General features: G+C 38.4%; 1 pseudogene; it reads right to left on the bottom strand.

Annotated features, from left to right (window-relative positions):
* Positions 1-17,280: 17,280 nt before the first annotated feature.
* LOC118840163 lies at positions 17,281-17,635 on the bottom strand (annotated as a pseudogene).
* Between the last annotated feature and the right edge of the window lie 4,446 nt (positions 17,636-22,081).

Raw genomic sequence — 22,081 nt, 5'->3', positions numbered from 1 at the left:
CTCCAAAGAAATTAAGATTTGGATAGTAGGGAGGCAATCAGTCAATTAACATTTATTAATGTTTAATCTCTGTTTAATGGCTTTCATGGTTTCCTTTAAGTATCAACTAAAATCCTATCTACTAAAGTAAGACTTTCCTAATCCCTCTTAATTCTAGTGCCTTCTCTCTGTGATTATTTCCTATTTATCCTACATATAGTTTGTTTGTACACATTTGTTTGCTTGTTGTGTTTACCATTACATTACAAGCACCTTAAAAGTAGGGACTTTTTTGCTTCTTGTATCCCCAGCATTTCGCACAATGCCTGGCACATAGTAGGCACTTAAATGTTTGTTGACTGACTGATTAAGCACCTACTATGTTCCAGGCAGTATGCTAAGTGGTGGGGATACAAATATGGAAGGAGAGAGAGAGAGAGAGAGAGAGAGAGAGAGAGAGAGAGAGAGAGAGAGAGAGAGAGAGAGTTCTACTCTTCATGAAACTTAAAATCTAATGAGAGAAGATAGCAAACAAAAGGAAGCTGAAAAACAGGAATAGGAGGAAAGAAGATGCCCAGAAGCATGGGGGAATAATAGAGGAGGTCAAAGGAGTCCAGTCGGGTGAGAAATGAAGAGATAGCCAGCCTGGAAACTTTCCTTAAATGAACATTTCAAGAGGAGTTCCATTAGCCACCTTGCAATTAGAGAGTACTGATGAAGTGTGAATACCAAGGGGAATGTGATCTTGTAGCATGATGAGGTTTCTGGTGGTATGATGGAGAAGCATAAAAGAGTGCAGCTGAATAGGAAAAGAAGAACTAAATATATGACAAGTATAAATAAACCTAAAGGAAGAGGAAAAATATGACAGGTGTAAGTAGACTTCAGTGTATGGCCAATGATGACTTATAAGCAAAAACAGCATAAAAGATATCTTCTCAGAAATTTATGATCAGAAAAGGTGGGTTGGTCATGTAGCAAGAGCATGGTATAAAAGATGGACATCCCAAGAATTTTGGTAGTACCCATGGAATATTCAAAAGTCTATGGAAGCCCTCTAGCATGTTGTTTGAAATTCTATAGAAGATGGATTGAAGTCATGGATAAGAAGGCATAGACTAGCTTGTCTTTTGCCAGTCTTTCTCACTAGAGAAAGAACGTCCATATTGGTAACATCATATTGAAATATGTATATGTATGTATATATATATATATATATATATATATATATATGCTTAAAATTCAGGGGTAACATCAAATTGAAATATGTATATGTATGTATATATATATATATATATATATATATATATATATATATACATATATATATATATATGCTTAAAATTCAGGGGTAGCTGGGGCTGCCATGCCCTACTGCTTCACGAAAAAGATGATGGATCAATGTTCTTCTTTCTGAAACACTTTGTCTTTGTCAGTGGCACATAGCTACCAGAAGGAAATCTCCCTATTTGCAGGTACAGAGACTTCAAAATGCAAACAGAATGACATAAATATGGTGAAAGCCATGCCTTTTCCAGAAATCCAAGGTGCTGAGGCAGCTGCTAGAAACATTGGGACTGAGAAAGTAAGAACATACAGGTGCATAAAAGCAGAATTCTCATAATAAAGAGGATCTATATCAAGTATGTTTATTTTTAAAAAATAGTAACTTCATCAACCAACAAATATTTGAATATACAAAGAAGATTAAGAAAGAGGATTGTATAAGAAATTGTGGAGGCAATTGGGAGGAAGGGGAGTTCTCATCATCTGATAGCCACCTTTTTTGCTCTATAAATTGGCAAGGATCTGTGACCTTCTGACCACAAGGGTCTGTGACCTTTGACATCAGTACATCTGAGAAAATGGATTAGACCTCATAGCTATTGCCTGTTACCCAGATTCATCTACACCTCAGATGGTTTACAGCATATAACACTATATGCAAACCTCCTCAAAATAAGGGGCAAAGACAGAGAGGAAGAGGTAAAAGAGAGAAGAGGAAGCAAAAGGAAGGTAGGGGAGGCGAGGGCCAAAGGAGGGAAGAGGAAGAGAGTGGAGGGGAAAGAGACAGTGTATTATAGTGGATAGTATTATAGTGAATTTGACCTTATAGACAGGAAGACCTGAGTTTGAGTCCTGCCTCTGACATATATGGCTGTGTGAACCTCAGCAAGTTGCTCAGCCCCTCGACTCCCTAAGCAACTCTAAGAGTGTAAGTTTCAAAAAAAGTGTTGACTTGCATTGGTCAGTTTGCTCACCTGGCATTCCCATACAATTGAAATCACTGATTTCAAAGAAAGGAAAAAGATATGCATTAACTTACTGTATTACAAACAACGTCCATTTTCATTTAACCAGATTTAAATGTTACCATTTACCTCTTTGTATATGTAGTTCTTTCAGATCTACTTTCTTCACTCTGCATTACTTCACATATTTCTTTGAATTCGTCATTTTTGTTTTTCTTTATGGTGCAATAATATCCCTTTATACATGACTTCTGGGAACCAAGATGGTGGAGTAAGTAGTGAGTTGCTGTCGTTCCCTCATATTCACCTCTGCAAAACCATAAAATAGTACCCCAGATCCTGGAACAGCATGCCTGCAGAAAGATGGGCTAGAGCAGTCTTTTAGCTTGGGAAACTTGAAGGATGCACAAGAAAGGTCCATCTCATTCAGGTGAAAGGGGAGCTCATCGCAGGACAGGAAGTATCTCAGCAGGCCTGCAGCAAGACACACTTCAGCAAACCAGTGGGGGATGCTGAGCCCCTGTGCAGTGGAGCAGCCAAATGCCAACACCACAACCCCCACATACCTTAGCATAGAAAGTGGGACCAACAGATTCCAGCTTGGAGAACCTCGCTGTGCTTCAGCATGACCCTGGGAGGGCAGGCATCCTCCAGCAGTCAGACCTCCATGTACTTCAGTGTAGCCACAGGCAAATGCAGAAAAACCCCCACCTGGTCTCAGCATACTCCAGACACCAGAACTAGGTCCATAGCTCAGCACCAAGTAAACTACCAGACCCCTACAGCCTCTAGCTGGCAGTACCTAAGGCCACAGTGCACAAAGTCAATAATCAGGCCCCTGAAACCCAGCACAAGAAGCTTGGGACAGTGGCCCCTGTGCTCTAGCAGGAGAGTTCAACTGTAAAAGTCAATAAAAAGGCAAACAAGATGAGCAAAAAGCAAAAACAACATTGACCATAAAGAGTTACTATGGTTACAGGGAAGATAAAAATAAAAACTCAGAAGAGGACAACATTGTCAATATACCCACACCTGAAACCTCAAAGGAGAATATGAATTGGTCCCAAGACCAAAAAACCTTCTTGGACAAGTTCAAGAAGGATTGTAAAAATCCAATAAGAGAGGTAGAAGAAAAATTGGGAAAAAAATGAGTTGTGCAAGGGAGAATTAACAGCTTGGAAAAGGAAAGGAAAAAAAAAGACTAAAGAAAACAATTCCTTAAAAAAATACAATTGAACTGGAAAAAATACAACTGAACTGGCAAAAATCCACTGAAGAAAACAACTTCTTAGAAAGTAGAATTGGAAAAAAAGAAAGTAGAATTGGCCAAATGGAAAAGGAGATACTAAAGCCAATTGAAGAAAATAATTTCTTAAAAATTAGAATTGGGCAAGTGGAAGCTAATGATGCTATGAGACATCAAGAATCAGTTGAACTAAATCAAAAGAATGAAAAAAAGAAGATGTGAAATATCTCATTGGAAAACCTACTCAGCTGGAAAATGGATCCAGGAGAGACAACTTAAGAATTATTGAACTACCTAAAAGCCATGATAAAAAAAAGAGCCTGGATGGCATCTTTCAAAAATTATCAAGAAAAATTGCCCTGATATCCTAGAACCAAAGGGTAAAAGAGTCATTAAAAGAATCCACAGATCAGCTACTGAAAGAGATACCAAAACGAAAGGTCTGAGGAATATTGTAGCCAAATTCGAAAATTACTAAGTCAAGGAGAAAATACTGCAAGCAGCCAGAAAGAAACAATTTAAATATCATGGAAACACAGTCAGGATTTTGCAGGATTTAGCAGCTTCTACATTAAAGGACTGGAGGGCTTGGCATATGATATCCCAGAATGCAAAGATGGTTGGATTACAACTACCCAGAAAAACTGAGCATAATCTTTGAGGAGAAAAGATGGATATTCAATGAAATAGGGGACTTTAAATCATTCCAGATGAAAACAAAACAGAGTTGAATAGAAAATTTGATCTTCAGATACAAGACTCAAGAGAATCATAAAAAGGTAAACAGGAAAAAAAACCATGCTATTCAGTAAGGTTAAACTGTTTACATTCCTGCATGGCAATATGATACTTGTAACTCTTGAGAACTGTATATTTATTACAGCATTTGGAAAGGGTATACATAGACAGAGGGCAAGGATATAAGTTGACTTTGATGTGATGATAAGCATTTTTGGTCTAGGGTCTTATGGAGAGGTCACCATCAATTTATGAAGATCCAATCAGAGAAGCAGCCCCAAGTTCAGAGACTGGACTCAAAGTTGACCTTGAGAGTGTTGAAGGAATGGTCTTTAAGTTGATGAAGTGTATTGAGTGGCCTTCCTTAAAGGGAACAGATGAGATAGAAGAAGCAGCAGAGAAGAACCAAGAAGATATTTTATTTATCAGAGAATTCTGGTTCTATCTCTTCCTAGTAGTGTTTCCTTGGAGAAATCATTTAGTATCTTAGAAGTTCATTTTTATCATGCAAAAGGATCCAATGAGCATTTATTAAGCACCTACTATATGCAGAGCATTATGGGTGATGCTGGGTATATAAAACAAAGCAAAAGAAATCCCTCAGGAAGCTAATATTCTACCAGGGGTGGGGGGAATAAAGCACATGCACAAATAAATACAATGCAAGAAAAATTGAAGAGAGCAAAAGAAATAACTGGTGATGGGAGAATAAAGGAAAATTTCATAGAAGAGTTAATGCCTACACTGAGTACAGAAGTGACAAGTATTTGAGAGACAGAGATGAAGAAGGAAAGTATTCCATATATATGAGGTGGCTTCTGCAAAAACATGGAGGTGGAATTTGGATTATCAAATTTGGGCAACAGCTAGTACTCTGCTTTGACTGTTTAGACTTCATGAAGGGGAGTAGTATTAAATAAGAATGAAAGATATGTGAGAGCCAGACTGAAGGGAACTTTAATGGAAGGACAAAGAATTTGTATTTTATCCAGCAAGCAATGGAGTGTTTGGCAAGATTTTTGAGCAAGAGAGTGGCGTGTACAAACTTGGACCTTAAGAAGGTTATTTTCACAATGCTATAGAGCAGAGGTGCCAAACATGTGGGCCTCAGAGAGTGGCCTCAAACATACCTGAGTGCTCCTGAGCCAGATTAAAATGGAATTGGTAAATATTTGATAGAATAAATGAAAATACAATAAAACATAGATAATGTTGATTTTTGGTTTTCTAAGTCAATATATGGCCTGCAAGCATCTTTGTGTACTTAGTAGCCTTGTTCTATTTGAATTTGTCACGAGTACTGTAGAGAATGGGAAGAGAAACCAGAACAGAGACAAATTGGGTGCCTACAGCAGCAGTCCAGCCAAGAGTTTGGATGAGGAAGGCAAAGGCATGATCCAGAGTTCAGACTTGGCAGGGCATGAATGACAATAAGACAAAAGGACAAGGAAGTGAAAGACAAAAAAATTAGGTCTAGTTAAACTAATTTGGCATATAATCAAGATTATAAAGGAAGAAGAGTAAAACCAGAGCAGAAAGGATAAATAGGAAGAAAAATAGGGATGGAGGAGCTAGAGGTTTGGATTGGATCAAAGTAAAGATTTAGGAGGAGTAAGAGAGAGAGAGAGAGACAGAGAGACAGACACAGACAGAGAGAGACAGAGACAGAGAGAGACAGAGAGAGAGAGGGAGGGGAGAGGGAGGGGAGAGGGAGAGAGAGAGAGAGATCATAGGACAAAAAAGTATGATCAGAAAGGGAAATTTCAGAATTCAAATTATGGGGGTGACATAGAATTCCTACTGAATTTTAAAAATGCTGAGCGTATCAGAAAGGCCATATTAAACCAATAGTCATATAGGTAGGGTGGATTTCCACCTATTGTCTATAGGTGAATAGAGTGGATTTTAGCTGAAGAAGGAAACCAGATAAGGATGTCGTTTCTCTGTCTCTTAGTGCTTTAGGCTGGTTTGCTTCTTTTCGCTTCATCCCCATTTTCAAGCTGGGAAGACCAATTACAAATGACTCTTTCTCCCCAGTGAAGATGTAGTGTAGGGAGAAAATTAATACATTCTTAATGAAGAACATCTTAGCAGAAAGAAGCTATTTTAAGATCAAGACATTTGGCCTGGAGATTTTATGTTGTTTTTTTAAAGTGATTTGGTGTTTTATAATTCTAGATTGCTTCAAGAGGAAACCATTTTCCTCTTGAAATTTTGCCCACATATCCAAGAGAATTTCTTTATGTTGCCAGTACTAAGCAATGGTACTTCCGAACATGCTTCAATGACTTCCTAAGGCCACATCTCTCTCTTTTTTGCAGTTTTTTTTTCCCAGCTCTTTTTTTCCAGAGTCAGAAAAGAATTCCGGGAGCCAGCTTTTCTGAAGCACGCTGTAGGCAATTCTGTGCCAGTAGATAACTAAGATGGCAACACTTGGACATCTCTAGACAGATGAAAAAAGACAGATCTGGAGCAAAGATGGAGAAACAATGACCTCGGGAAATTCTCTCAGTGCGGTGATAATAGCTAACACCGATGCATTTCTTTAAGGTTTGCAAAATGCAAACTACAAAGGAGTTACAGTAGGACCCGAGGCACCCTCCACTCACACACAGGGCCCCGGACCATCTACTCCAGGCTCAAAGCAATCTGTGGGTCCATATCCACTCAAAAATGCCATTTCCTAGCCATCACTGATGTGTTTACTTTCACTATTCAGGATACATTTAACAAACGTATTTAATGAAATAGTAAGGGAAGAAAAATTGCTAAAGCACTTTTCCTGTATAAAACTTTTGTTCAATTGTTTCTGTCTCTGTGTGGCCCTATTTAGCCTTTTCTTGGCAAAGATGCTGGAGTCGTTTGCCATTTCCTTCTCCAAATCATTTTATAGATGAGGAAACCGAGGCAAACAGGGTTAAGTGATTTGTCAGAGGTCACACAGTTAACAAGTGTCTGAGGCCAGATCAGAACTTAGGAAGATGAGTCTTCCTGATCCCAGGCCCACCATGTAACCGTCCCATGTAAAACTGGGGTACCACAATACATATACCATGAACATACTTAGGGAATACATGTGGAAGAGCATATTCTGAGGAAAAAGGTGTATATGTGGAAGGGCAGATCCCTTAGATGTGTGATCACGGCTCATGAAGAGGGGAGCAATTCATACTCTGACACTGTGAAGTTCCTGATGACACTACATCATCATATTACTCCTACTGGGCCCACCATCACTAGTCTTGCATGGCAGGTAGTCTCCACCAGGCAATGTACTAATGATCTTTTGTCCACTCTTGGATGATATTGCATTAGCCTAGTAGTCACTGTCATGCATAGCTCCCCTGGGCAAGTCAAGAAGTATTTATTAAGCATTTGCTATGTGACAGACCTTTTGGTAAGCACTGAGGATACAAATGAAGGCAAAAACAGTACCTGACCACAAGGAGATCACATTCTCATTGGGAACATACAATTTTGGAGTGTTTCTCTCCTGCTAGCTTCTGGCTTCAGCTATAATTCTCAGTTGAGAAGCTACTTCTCCATCATAGTAAGAGCAGGTTCTATCATCTCTCTTTTAGCTCACAACCCAAAGGCTTAGGCTTTAGCTCTTTTGGGAGGCAGGCATTTAATACACCCAGTATCTTTCTAGGGAAAAACCTTCAGCTACTTTTCTTCTCATAAGAGAAAAGTTGTGAGTGGCTTTTCTCTTCTGAAAAAAAGATCTTCATCTCTAGGAGCCAAGTTCTTTTAGAAAATAAAACAGCCAGCCATAAATAGGATTTAATTTGTCCAAGAAACCTTCTAGGTCTGGTTTTGAATCACAGTCCAGTGTCTCAGAAAACTATATAATTTAGGGTTAGAAATTCACAGTAACTACTCTCCAATTCACTTATTAAGATCTTGTAGCACAAAATATGCTTCAGGGGGTTCTGAAAAAGGTAAAAATCCACAAGATCTGGGACACTGAAGTTCTCCCTTAGCCCAAGTTTCTTTGGGTCTCTCATTAAATGAAAAGAAGTGTCAAAGACAAGGAACAAAAGAGGGACCTAGAACAGCAAAGGCTAGGAAAAGCCTTCCACTTCAATCTTTTGCTCCAAATTTTGTATGTAGATAGATGATTGATAGATATATCAATCTATACGTATCATATATACACATACACATTCATATATCTCCATACTTATATCTCTATATCTGGCAGCAATATCTATATCTATATCTGGCAATAAGTCTCTCAGATTTTTAACTACCTTATATAAGTGTACCCACTTTATAGGTGAGAAAACTGAAATTTTGAGGAGTTGAATTTTGAGAAATAAGTTAAAACAAGTTCTTCTGTCTCTCTAGATCTAGCACTTTATTCACTAGATAATGTTGTTTTTGCTTATATATAGCTTTTGTTTTTATTAAACAGTATGTCAGGAGGTTAGAATCAGATACATGTGAGTACAAAACCTTTTTACAGGATGGGGGGAGGGAGCTCTGTCCTGTGAGCTTATTTTTGATGTCTTTTCATCCCCATTTTTGTACTTTTTCCTCATCTTTTGGAATCCTCTCATCTCCCAAGTTCTTAATGCCCTTATGTCAATCTCTGCCTGAATAGGACCCCTAGTGATATATCCCATCTAAATCTTCATATGCCCCAGGCTCCAACCCCATCTCTTCATACGCATTCTCCCCTTATCTAAAGCATCCTGTGCTGTGTCTATTCCTTCTCTACATTCAGCTGGCCATTCACTCATTTCCCCTGAGGATCAATAACAGCACCCGCTCTTTTTATGCTTCCAGGTCCAGATTAGTTCCAAGAGACACTGGGACCATCCTAGAACAAGGTAAGCCTGGAATTCAGTGGGAAAGGTATCATTCTACAACTGTCTTGAGTTCCAATCAAACTGTGACCTAGCCTCAATAATTGGAAGACCTATTAAGATTGGGGCTTTATTGAATCCCAAAGTTAGAGGTGTGCTAGTAAATGTTTAACAACTGGCTCTCCAGGAAAAAAAAAAAAAATATATATATATATATATACATATATATATATATATACATATAATATGCAGACCATAATTTTAAGCTTAATCTTCATTATTAACATTTTATCCATCACTTTCTTAAGTCTAGAAAATCAACAAAATAATAAAATCAAGCCTTAATTTACATTGTTTGCCAACTTCTGAAGTATAAATGCTCACACTGGAAGAGTATTATAGCCTTAAACTCACAAGCCCACTTCTCAGAAATACCCTCAGTCCCCGAGGACCCTCCCTCAGTTTGGAGAATAGAGAGCTCCTGCCAGAACCTTCATTTAAGGAGGACTCCAGGCCATCCATATTTTCATGTCCCCCTAGTTTGCACTCCTCTAAATTTTTCCATCATGCCCTCTAGCTGAGTACTTTCTTCTCCTTCTCCTTCCCCCCTTCTTAATTTTCTTCCTGCATTGTCTTCCCTATTAGACTATAAGCTCTTTGAGAGCAGAGACTATTTTTTCTTTTTCTTTTCCTTATAGTCACAGTATTTAGCATAGTTCCTAACACAGAGAAAACTTAATAAATTTTGTTTACTGAATGACCCAGAAAATTTAACAATGGGCTCTCTCCACATGGTTCAATCTGGTTCCAGAACAGTACTGCTTGAAGTACCCAGGGGGTTTCAAGGTCTTCCCTGTTTCCTTAGAAGCAGTGAGGATCACTCTGGGCCTCCCAAATCATACCACTTCTGTTTTCATCCTTTCCAACGGGAAGAAAGAAATGGTAAGGTCTGCAATTCATGGCTGTTAAAATTCTGTTTGTTACCTCTCTTTATGAGAATTTCCCCAGCCAGTTTTGAAGAAGTCGTTCTACCTTACTCCACAGCCTTGGTATTCACTGAAGTACATCAGCTCATTTCAAATCCCAGGGGATTTCTGAATGCTATAAAGACCCACTGGAATAAGCTTGGATAACAAGTCTGAAAAAACTATGTTTAAATTGCTTGGCATTTCTTTGCCTGAATTTTGATGTCTTTATATTAGAAGGATAGTCTCATGAAATATATAGAACAAGTATTAAACAAGTAATAAGAGTGTTCAATTAAAAGTCAGAAGACTCTGGTTCATACCTCAACTCTGCCATATACAGGATGCCTTGGGCAAATTACTTAATATCTATGAACCACTGTTTCCTAAATGTGTACAATGAAAGGTCTGGTCATTGATCCATAAGACCTATCCAAGCCCTATCATCCCCTGCCAATAATTAGTCCCTTACGGATTCAAAGTTTCAAATCAAAGTCATTTCCAGTCGTTTTAACTAACACGTGGTAATATATAACTCTTCATTTTAAAATATTTACAAAAGACTTTGGGAAGCATCAAATGCTTTTGTAAGTGACAACTGTATTAAATAGCAAAAACATGAGGATCTAATTTCTATGGTTTAACTAAATAATGAAGAAAATATTTGAAGTAAAACATGCCTTGAGCTTCATTCTACCCACTGTATGTGAAAAAACCACAAAAAAAAATAAACCACACAACCAAAAAAAAACACCAAACTACTCCATTCATTTGATGAAGGCAAAATCCAGTTGGATTAATTAATTTCTACCTCTTGTTGTGATATTGTTATGCTATTTTCTACAAAGGAAGGCCTCTCACCTTCTGTGTACCTGCTAACTACAAAGGGTTCAATGTCAGGGGAAAAAATCCTCTTAGAAGAAAAGGTAGATTGGAGGAAACGACACAATATTTTGTTCACACTAAAGTGTAAATGGCTAAAATCAAGTAGAAGCTCTCCTTTTAATTCTCTGCATTCATCTTAACCTGACAACAAGCGACAACAAAAGCAACAACAATAAAAACCCCAACAACAGTAACAACAGCCCCTTACAACTAAACAGTGATGTGACTGAGCTATCATTAATACATTATTGAATTTGGAAATGTGGAAGGGAGATGGCGAATTGGGAGTTGGGTGGAATCATTCTTGTTTCTGAGAGATGAGAAACACGTTGGTGCTATCTATGACGATTCTTCATCTCTGCCCTCTTTTGGACAAGGAGAGGAGTTCCACTAGCCAAGAGAGAAAATAGAAATGTGGGTAGATCAACAAATATCTGACAGCAACGAGGTTTCCTGATTGTCAGTCAGTCAATAAACTTTTTTTTAAAGAATTGACAGTGGGCAAGTACCATCCTAAGCTTTGGAGATACAAAGAAAGGAAAAAAATAATCCCTATTCTAAAGGAATTCATGGTGTAAAGGGAGAAGACATCTCATAAACAACTTTGCACAAAGTATAGACAATATAAATTGGAAATAATTCACAGAGAAAAGGTACTGTCATTAAGAGAGATCAGGAAAGCTGTGTGTGTGTGTGTGTGTGTGTGTGTGTGTGTGTGTGTTTTAATTTAAGGGAAAAAACCAAGCATTTCCATAACAGTATAATTTTAAAAGAGATGATTGTACATGAAAATGCAAATCTATTATGTACAACTTGCTATTCCTTTTAAAAATATAGTAAAGCTATTATGTATTTTTTTTCCTTTTTTTGTAAAGGAAAGACTCTATAAAAGATAGGATTTTATAAAGGACTTGAACAACACTAGCGAGAAACACAGAGGCACAGGTGAGGAAGGAGGCATGGGGGCAGCCAGTGAAAATTCCCAATAGGGAAATGAAGTATCTTGTTGGACCCCTACTTGTAGTTAACGCGAGGAGGCCAGTGCCCCTGGATCATAGAGCATGTAAAAGGAAGTAAAATATAAGACCAGCTAGATAGTAAGGGGCCGGGTAATAAGGGGATTTGAATGCTGAAAGCAACTGAGAAATTTATATAATATTAAGTCAGCACCAGGTAGACTTTTTAATATGTATTTCTAATTACCTACTCTGATTTTTTAAATTTATATTGTCTTTTCCTTTTCATTTTTTTAAAAGCTTTGCTTAAGCCCAGGGTAGCAGGGAAACATGGAAGCAGGGCCAGAAGCAGGCATCCAGCTAGAGATGCAGCAACAGCAAATGGGGGTAATAATAAGGCATTTTTTTTACAGATCTAAGAAAATCAAGCTGGTTAAAGGACCAAGAAGATCAAAAGGGTTCAGTGCCTTGGGTTGGAATTAAGTGATAAGGATGTTTAGAGAGAAGTGAAAGGAGATAGCCCTTGAGCCAAAATGAGGATCCCTTGGACTGGTGCAAGGAGTTGGTACCTGAAATGTGGTGCAGATAACAGAGGCCTAATGCTCAGAGTTGCATCTGCCACAGTTTTGCTTGAAACCAGCTCTGACCTTGACAGTGAGGCTGATTCTGCTTGTATTGCTAAGAAGAATCTTGGGAAAGAGATCAAATGAAAACGCATCTGAAGAAAGGAAAAGATCAACACTGAGCCCCCAGAAGAAAGAGGCGGACTCGGGGTAAAGGTCACCATGCAGCTGGCAATTCAGCACATTTCATTCCTTCCCTGTAACTCAGCTCTTGAGATCTCCATTCAAGGGAGGCCTCCAGCACTGCACAGCACCCTGGGTGTTACCATGACGACTGGCAACCAGCACCTGGAAATTCCACTGGCCTATAGAATATAAAGAACCACATTTTGCAGAAAAAGACCCACATAAAAGGATAAATTCAAGTATTAAGAAGGACAGTGAGTATGGCACAGAACAAAGAATCACATTAGAGGAGCTGCCCAGTGGTATTCAGTCAGAAAAAAAGAGGAAAGAAGGTATAGAATGACATAATCTCAGTTGCCTGCATATCATTGTGCAACATCTGGGCAATAAAATGAACATGAAATTTAATCTGCTAAATAAAATGTATGCTCCTCAAGGAAATGTATCCTGAAGGAGTATACATTTATTTAATAATTTAGTAATTTAATTAACACATTGGTATTGTTCAATTCAACAAATGCTTATTAATTACCTACTATGTTCAAAGTCCTGCTGGGTACTGGGATTGCCTTGCACGTAGTAGGCACTTAACAGATGTTTATTGAATTGCATGAATAGGATTTAATAATAATCATCAATACTTGGTAGATTAGGGCTCATGATTAGAATTTGACAATATAAGGCATACCCCATCATAAAGATATAAGATATGTAAGAGGATATCTAATCCTCTCTGAGGGACCCCAAAAAAACAAATTAGAAATTAAATACAAATTTTTCTGACTCTTACTCTGGCAGTCATTCGATTGTCTCATAGGAGTGTTCTATTAACCTCCCAAATAGATTGCTGCTTGCCTATACAGTTCACTAGACTATTGCAGAACCAAAAACGATATCATGAAAAGGAGAGGGGAGGTATGTAGCTTTGTTTTCCTAGAAGACATCTTTTTTTTTTAAACAGGGTGGAGGTGCTGCACACATTACTTTATTGATACAATTTTTAGACATTGCATTCTTTTTCCCAACAAATATCCCTCCCAGTAATACTCTTTCCTAAAAAAAAAACAACAACAACAAAAAACAAAAATAAAACAAAAAACAACAACAATAAATGAATGGTAATACAGGATTGTCTGGCACAGAAATTGCATTAGAACATAAAACACTGCACTCTAACAGTCTATCAGAAAGTTAATAGAAAGGTAAGGAGTGTTTTCCCACCAGTTATCTGGGACTTGGACTGGCCATTGCAATTGTTCTGAATTCTATTGCCTTTTACTGTTGTCTTTATATACACTGTTGTTGTCATTTTGTACATTGTTCTGTATTTTGCTGTGGCTCTTCTTTCTTCACTTTGCGCCAGTTCATACAAGTCTGCAAGTATCACTGCTAAAAGCAGAGATTCTGACAAGTTTGACAGCTGCATTGCTCCAAAGGTAGAGGAAACAACAAGAGGAACTCTGAATTTACTAACAAAGAAGAATTGGATGTTTAAGTGGAAGCGATGGCAGCTTGGAAAGAAGGACCCCGTGTTATCTTATGTCACTGAGTGTCTTGCAGAAACTGAGAACTACTCTGGTAGTTTATAGGAGAGAAAGCCTCTGCCAAACACTTTTGAGAACATGCTATTTAGCAGGGTCAGAGACATTTCCTACCACAGATTAATTCTCTACATGACCTGAAAAGGTTGGTTCATATTCCAACTTGATCCCAAAAGCCATGTGTAGTGCAAGTGAGACAGAACCCTTCTCATCCCCAAAGTTCCCATATTCTCGAGGAAGAATGCATAATTACATAGAGATAGAAACATGGCACAACTATTTTTATTATTATATGATTATTGCTATTTTGCTTCTATCTTATTAACCAAGGAGAGTATACATATATATATATATATATGTGTGTGTGTGTGTGTGTGTGTGTGTATACATATATGTGTGTGTATATGTATATATAAAATGTGTGTGTATATGTGTGTGTGTATGTTTCTTGGCAAAGATGCAAAGATATTGGAGTGATTCGCTATTTCCTTCTCTAGCTCATTTTACAGATGAGGAAACTGAGGTGAACAGAGTGAAGTGTCTTGCCCAGGGCCACATGGCTAGTAAATGTCTGAGACCACATTTGAACTCAGGTCTTCCTGACTTCACGCTTGGTGCTCTATCTACCTGCCTTTACACTTTAATTTAGTTAACGTTTACCTAATGACTACTGTGCGCCAAGTGCTGTTTTATTCACTCTATAAAAATTGTCTCATTTGATCCTTGCAATAGCCTTGGGAGGTAGACGTTGTTATTACCCCTATTTTACAGTTGAGGAAACTGAGGCAAGCAGAGTTTGAGTGCCCTGTCCAGTGTCACACAGTTAGAAAGCATCTGAGATAGTATTTGAACTCAGGTCTTCCTGACTCCAGGTCCAGAACTCTACCACTGCATAATAGAGTATTTAACCAAAATGAGACTTAAAATTATCTTGATAAATTACAATAATGGACTGAAACCAGCAAGGAAAAATTGAACAGGGCTAAAGTAAAGTCAGACATTTAGGCTCAAACTTTCTGTTACATAAATAAAAACTAAGGGAAATACAATGTGACAACAGACTCTGTGGAGAATGCAACCGCCATCCTGAACTCCCCACAAACACCTTGCAACCATTGCCACAAATGGGGCAGATAAGTAAGCCTAGCCGAAGCAATGAGGGAAAAGACAGAAAACAGTATATGCCATATGGGTCAAAACACTACCACCATCACCCTAACCACTACTTCTCCTCAGCCTACGATGAAGACAGTCCAGGATCATGAATCCAAGAACCCGGTCCAGGATCCAGCTTCCAAGAGTCCTGAGAATTTCATTATTCTTGAGACCAATTGCATTCCTTCTAGTCTGATCCCACAGACACAGACACACACACAGTCACACACAGACACACAGACACACAGACACACCCATCTTTGAAGGAACAACCTTTGTGCAGAAGGGGTTAGGCCATCTCAGCCACCACCACCAACAACAACCACCAATCAGCTGCCACAGATAGGCAGATAAGACCAGGAACCACAGGACAACAGTACCCTCCAGATCACCAACCTTGATATTAGCTCGCCACCTCCCCACCTCCACAGCCATCATACAGAGGATTGACTCTTCTGGAGATGTAGTAATTATCTCCTTACCAACTGCAGCTACTGAACATCTGGAAAAGAAAGTTCTTGCTAGTAAATCCTCAACATTGTCAAATGGTTCAGCATCAGAAGTAGATATGGAATCAATGGAGATGATATTGAAGAAGATGTGTTAACACCTATTTTGTCACTACACCCTAAAGTCCACTTGGCCTTTGCGTCTGACTTGTCTCTGAAAATCCCTATATATGTCGACTCTCCATTAGAATAAGTTTTTCTATTTGTATTTGCAGAACTTAATGCAGTACTTTGAACATCTTCATTCATTCGTGGCTTAAATTCATATGAAAAATCCTGGGATTTTGAGCTGACTCTAGGTTGAATATTATGTGAGTCAAACCACTGCCACCACCTTGATTACTACCTTTCCTCACATACTGATTATTAGAATTAGTCAACATCATTATGTGACTTTTAAAAAGACTCATGAAGTCAATCAGCAATAATAATTCAAATTATCAAAAGTAATCATTTCACTACTGCATATTTTGTGTTGGTCAGAATACATCTTTCTAATGGAACAGGACCCACTAGTACAAAAATATTTATGGCAACTCTTTTTGTGGTGGCGAAGAATTGGAAATTGAGGGGATGCCCGTCAATTGGGGAATGAAAGTATGAAAGTAATGAAATACTGTTGTTCTGTGAGAAAATATGAGCAGACGGATTTCAAAAAACCTGGCAAGACTTACCTGAACTGATGCTGAATAAAGTGAGCAGAACCAAGAGAACATGGTATACAGTAACAGCAACATGGTGGGACGATCAACTTTGACAGAGTTAGCTCTTCTCAGCAATGAAATGATCTAAGACAATTCTAAAACTCATGATGGAAAATGCTATCCACATCCAGAGAAAGGAGTAAGGAGTCAGAATGCAGATCAAAGCATACTATTTTCCCTTTTTTGTTGTTGTGTTTTCTTTTTAATTATTTTTCCCTTTTGTTCTGATTCTTCTTTCACAACATGACTAATGTGGAAATGTGTTTAATATGATTGTACATGTATAGCCTATATCAGATTGCTTGCCATCTTGGGAAGAGGGGAGTGGAGGGGAGAAAAAGGAGGGAGAAAAAAATTTGGAACTCAAAATCTTATAAAAGTGAATGTTGAAAATTATCTTTACATGTCATTGGAAAAAATAAAATATTCCTTTATTTCTTTGTATTTATATTTATTTATATGATGCTTTCAAACTGATTAATGACTTATCAATACCTAGGTCACTTTTGATAGATTGATTCAATTGAGATGTCTGGGACTTCTATGATTAATTGGGGGTAGAGATGGACCTCCAGCCATCATATATATGCTTTGAATTTATTAACCTATAAAAATATTTTATTGCCCCACCCTCCTCTATCCCTACTCCTCATCCCCAATAAGATATAAGTTCCTTGAAGCAAAGATTATTTCATTTTTGTCTTGCACCTCCAGTGTCTTGCACACTGTGAGTTTTTAATAAATGCCTATTTTTTTAATAGTTGCAATCAATTTATTAAAAGAGATGATTGGTTAGGCATCTGCAATGGTGACTTCAACTTCTACACCTGGTTCAATGCTGATAGAAGTGATCTGTTTAACAATTTCAGAAGGACTGTGAAAATCAACAAGGCATTTGTGGATTCTCATCTGGAACCTATCCCAAGTCTTTGAACCTTCACCACAAGGAGTTTTTCTAGTTGTGATCCGAAGTGTCTCAGTGGGCATTCGAACTTCACTTTCAAGTTCTTTTCTTTGGCTCCTCTAATTAGGTCAGCACACACTTTCTCGAGTGATTTCACATTGCTGCTAGTGAGGGTGATTCGGATCCGGTGAATGGCCACTTCGGACTCCACAAGGATCCCGCTGGTGTCTTTGAATGCCATGACAATGGAGCAGCTTCCTGACCGACTTATTCCTCGGTGAGAGCGAACAGCGGTAAGTCAGGGGGAGGAGAGTCAGGGACTGCCGACTCCACGCGGCTACAGCGGCGATACCTTCACCAAAGAGCAGCAAATATCTATTAAATTGAATTGGAAGTAAGCATGAAATGTTTAGAACCCATTGATAAGGCTGTATTGGCTAGTCTGTTAGAGTGTAGTGGCAGATTAAGACTGGAAGTATAGGCTGAGTATTAGCTTTTGATTGCTAAATGAAAGAATCTGTTTTCTCCTCCAGCCTATGTGGAACCATTCTAAATTTTCAAAAGAGGAAGTGACATGGTGCTACTTAAGATAAATTCATCTGGCAGTAGAAGTTAGGAAGTGAAGTGGAAGATCATTTATAAGACCATTTCAATGATCTGGGAATGAAGTGATGAGTACTTAGGTGGTCGTAGTAGCAATGAAAATAGAGAGAAAGTTGAAAAATGGGAAGGACATCTCTGGGGAAAATTTCTGACTAAATATTGTGATAGACAGGTTGAAGGTGAAAGCTATCAACCACAGGTTGAAGCAATCTCAAAAAAAATTCCTTTTGATCCAGAGGTAGGTGTTGCATAAAAACAGCCCTTTTAAAAGACCAGGGAGCTGGCAATAATCTCATACATCAGAGCTATAGAGACAATTAATCTAAGTAGTTTGGTACCAAAACTTTACTTTTCATTAGCCCTATAGGCAGATAATGTTAGGAGTGATATTAACTACTTCCTCAACTTATACTGGGGTCCTAAGTATCCATATTGGTTACTCACATCAACCACATTCATTGGAAAGTTATCATCTCTCCAATTTGTGATAGGGAAACCCAGAAACCAGGCTCACAGATGCAGAATTTTTTATTGCTCTCGTTTAAAAGCATTGATTCTATTAATTTCCTCCTTTACAATGCAGTGGCCATTGAAAGGGATTATATTTATTGTAGTAATCTTTCATTCATTCATTCCCCAACTAGGCCATAAGCAGAGACAATGTCTTATCTAAACTTTGAATTTCTAGCATATAACACAGCTCTCTACCCATAGTAGGTGTTTCATACTTTTTTTGTTTCTTATTTTTCTGTTTAGAATCAGGTCCACTTTAACTTATTAGTCATAAATATAATTTGACAAGAACAGGGTAAAACTTAGTTCAGTCCTTTCCTCCTCCATGTTTCTGTTTGAAGTCATTTGTCATCAATATTCTCTGAGTGCTGTCTTTCTGGACAGTTTTTGTTGTTGAGTCATTTCAGTCGTGTCCAACACTTCTTGGTCCCATTTGGGGTTTTCTTGGCAAAGATAAGGGAGTAGTTTGCCATTTCTTTCTCTAGTTCATTTTACAGAGAGTGTTAAGTGACTTGCCTAGGGTAACACAGGTACTAAGTGTCTAAGGCCAGATTCGAAATCAAGAAGACAAGCCTTCCTGATTGCAAGCCCAGTGCTCTACCCACTGCACCAGCTAGCGTCTTTTCTAGACAGTAGTAGGAATCAGTACGAAGAAAAGAATGTTCCTGTTAATCTACACTCCTTTAGAAATGAGCAATTAAAACCACAAGGAATCCAGATTGGTGTAATGGAACTGATTTGCTTTTCATCTTTACTAATTAATAAAACATTTTGACAATATAGATTCAAAATACTATCATATGAGTCCAGGGACATGCATTCTACTACTTTTCACAGTTAATGTTGAAGCCATGTTCTGTTAGAGATAGGCTCAAGTGAATGAATGAATAACAAGTGAATGGATGAATAAAAAGAAAGCATTTATTAAATGCTTACTAGATATAAAACACTGTGCTAAGTACTGGAAATACAAATAGAAAAGCAAGATAGTCCTTGCTCTCAAGGGGCTTAAATTCTAATATGAAGAGACAAATTACACAGAGTGTCGCGAAAATCTCAGTGCAGGTTTATGCCTTTAACACTGTTAAAAAGCCCAATGGCACTTAGTGTTAGTGGCAAAGCAGACGGCAATGTATTTTCCTTATCATTTCAATTGTTGAAACCACATCCATTACATCTTTTTAAAAAATATTATGTTTGATTACATGTAAAAGTTTTTAACATTTGCTTTTTAAAATTTTGAATTCCAAATTTTCTCCTTTCCTCCCTTCCCTCCCCCCTCAGTGAGAAGGCAAGCAACGATATAAGTTATACATGTGCAATCATGCAAAACATATTTTCATATTAGTCATATTGTAAAAGAAAACACAGACCAAAAAAAAAACCCAAACCAAAACAAATCAAAAAACCCCAAAAGCAAGAAAAATAAAGAAAAGTTTGCTTCAATCCATATTCAGACTTCATCAGTTCTTTCTCTGGAGAGGGATGGCATCTTTCATCATAAGTCCTTTGGATCATTGTATTGCCAAGAAGAGCTAAATCATTCACAGCTGATCACCATACACCATTACAGTTGCTCTACAAAATGTACTCCTGGTTCTGATCACTTCATTTTGGATCAGTTCATATAAATTTTCCTGAGTTTTTCTGAAAGCATCCTGCTAATCATTTCTTATAGCAGAATAGTGTTCCATGACAATCACATAGCATAATTTGTTCAGCCTTTCCCATCTTCTCAATTTCCAATTCTTTGCCACCACTAAAAGAGCTGCTAAAAATATTTTTGTACATATAGGTTCTTTTCCTTTTACTTTGATCTCTTTGGGATATAGACCTAGTAGTGGTATTGCTGGGTGAAAGGGCATGTAGTTTTATAGCCCTTTGGGCTTAGTTCCAAATTGCTGTCCAGAATGGTTGGATCAGTTCACAACTCTACCAACGGTACATTAGTGTCCCAATTTTCCCACCATCACACATTTTGTTGGTGCCAAGGACTTTGGCACTTTTGGTGATGAGAACTTGTTTTCTAGGGCTTCTGGAGAAGCAGGACCTGCAGGTCCTTCAAAGGTATTTGCCAGGTGGCGTCTCCACAAAGGTTGTTCCTTTGAATGATGACTCTGGGAGATGGCCTGGATGCAAGGCTATTGGTCAGGGAGTAGAGGGTAAGACATACTGTTCCCAAGGTTCTTGAGTTTACCTGCATGTAGATGGTAGTTGGTGTTAGTGATGACTGGGATTTCTGGCTCCTCTACAAGGATTATTCCCCTTAATTATGTCTTCTTCCTGAGACTGATTCCAGTTTACCCTGTATGCATCTTGTTCTTACGTGCTTGTTTGCATACTGCCTCCTCTATTAGAATGAGTTTCTTGAGGGCAGAGAACTTTTTTGCCTTTTTATCACCAAAATCCAGCACAGTGCCTTGCACAAACTCAGAAGGACCTTACCTTATAAAAGCCAAGGTCTCCCACTGCATCCTGGACCATCTCCAGCCATCCTGATCTATATCTGGCCACTGGAACCAGATGGTTCTGGAGGAGAAAATGAGGCTGGTGACTTTGCACAGCCCTCCCTCAGTAAAACCCAACTCACTTACAAGTGATGGCATCATCTTCCTGATGTCATGGTCCTCCTCAATAACAAAGGATAAACCACAACACAACACAACCACAACCACACAACTTATCAAACACTTGTTGACTGACTCATTGACTGACAGGTAGGAGAAATCTAAGTATGTTTGTAGGCAGTAGGAAAGTAGCCAGTGGAATGGGAGAGATTAAAGGTAAAGTTGGGGTATTTAGGGGAGAAGGGAAGGGATGGTATTAAGATCACAAAATAAAGAAGGACTTGGCAAGGAGAGCTTTCTCAGAGAAAAGAGTGAGGAACAAAGATATGCTTGAAACTGTTAAGGAGTTTTGAGATATGGAGTAGGTAAGATGAGAGATAGCTGTCTGACGGCTTCATTTATCAGTGTAATGGCGTCAAAAAGCAAGCCCTTAGTCTGTTCTGGCTGTATCTCATGCATACCATGGAATGCGCCCTGGACATTTACAGAGCAACATGTGACTCAATGCTGAAGGGCTAATTATTTTGAAATTATAAAGCAAATCCTGGATAGTCCCCTTGCTCTCCCCCTGACCCTCCCCACCATACACCATTGCAGGGAAAAGGGAGAAGCTGTGTCTAAAATGATTGGTCACTGAATCAGAAGTGACTCAATCACTAGACCTTTAAGGGATTGCCTCTGCTTTCTGGAACTTCTTTTCCACCTCCTGAGAGCATAAGAACTCTTTGAGTCTCTTCCTAGAGGGATAAGGGAAGGTCTGGTACCCTCCAGTCCACTTGCTGGTGTAGGTGAATTTGAAGACAGACATCAATGTCTTAGCTGCTTTTTCTGCTTTGAGTTTCTTTCATGAGCCTAAGTGTCTGGGCAGTGAAATCAAGGTGGAAATTTACAGCCTTGGAGAAAACCTCATTATTTCAAGAGGATGAGAGCTCATGAGTTTGCCAGTTAATGCCATATGCACCATGGGAGGTGTCCTTTATCTCTTCTGTGATGTTTCTTGGAGC

Source organism: Trichosurus vulpecula, chromosome 2 (assembly GCF_011100635.1).
Source record: "Trichosurus vulpecula isolate mTriVul1 chromosome 2, mTriVul1.pri, whole genome shotgun sequence".
Taxonomy (NCBI): Eukaryota; Metazoa; Chordata; class Mammalia; order Diprotodontia; family Phalangeridae; genus Trichosurus; species Trichosurus vulpecula.
This window is presented reverse-complemented; position numbering and strand designations above follow the sequence as displayed.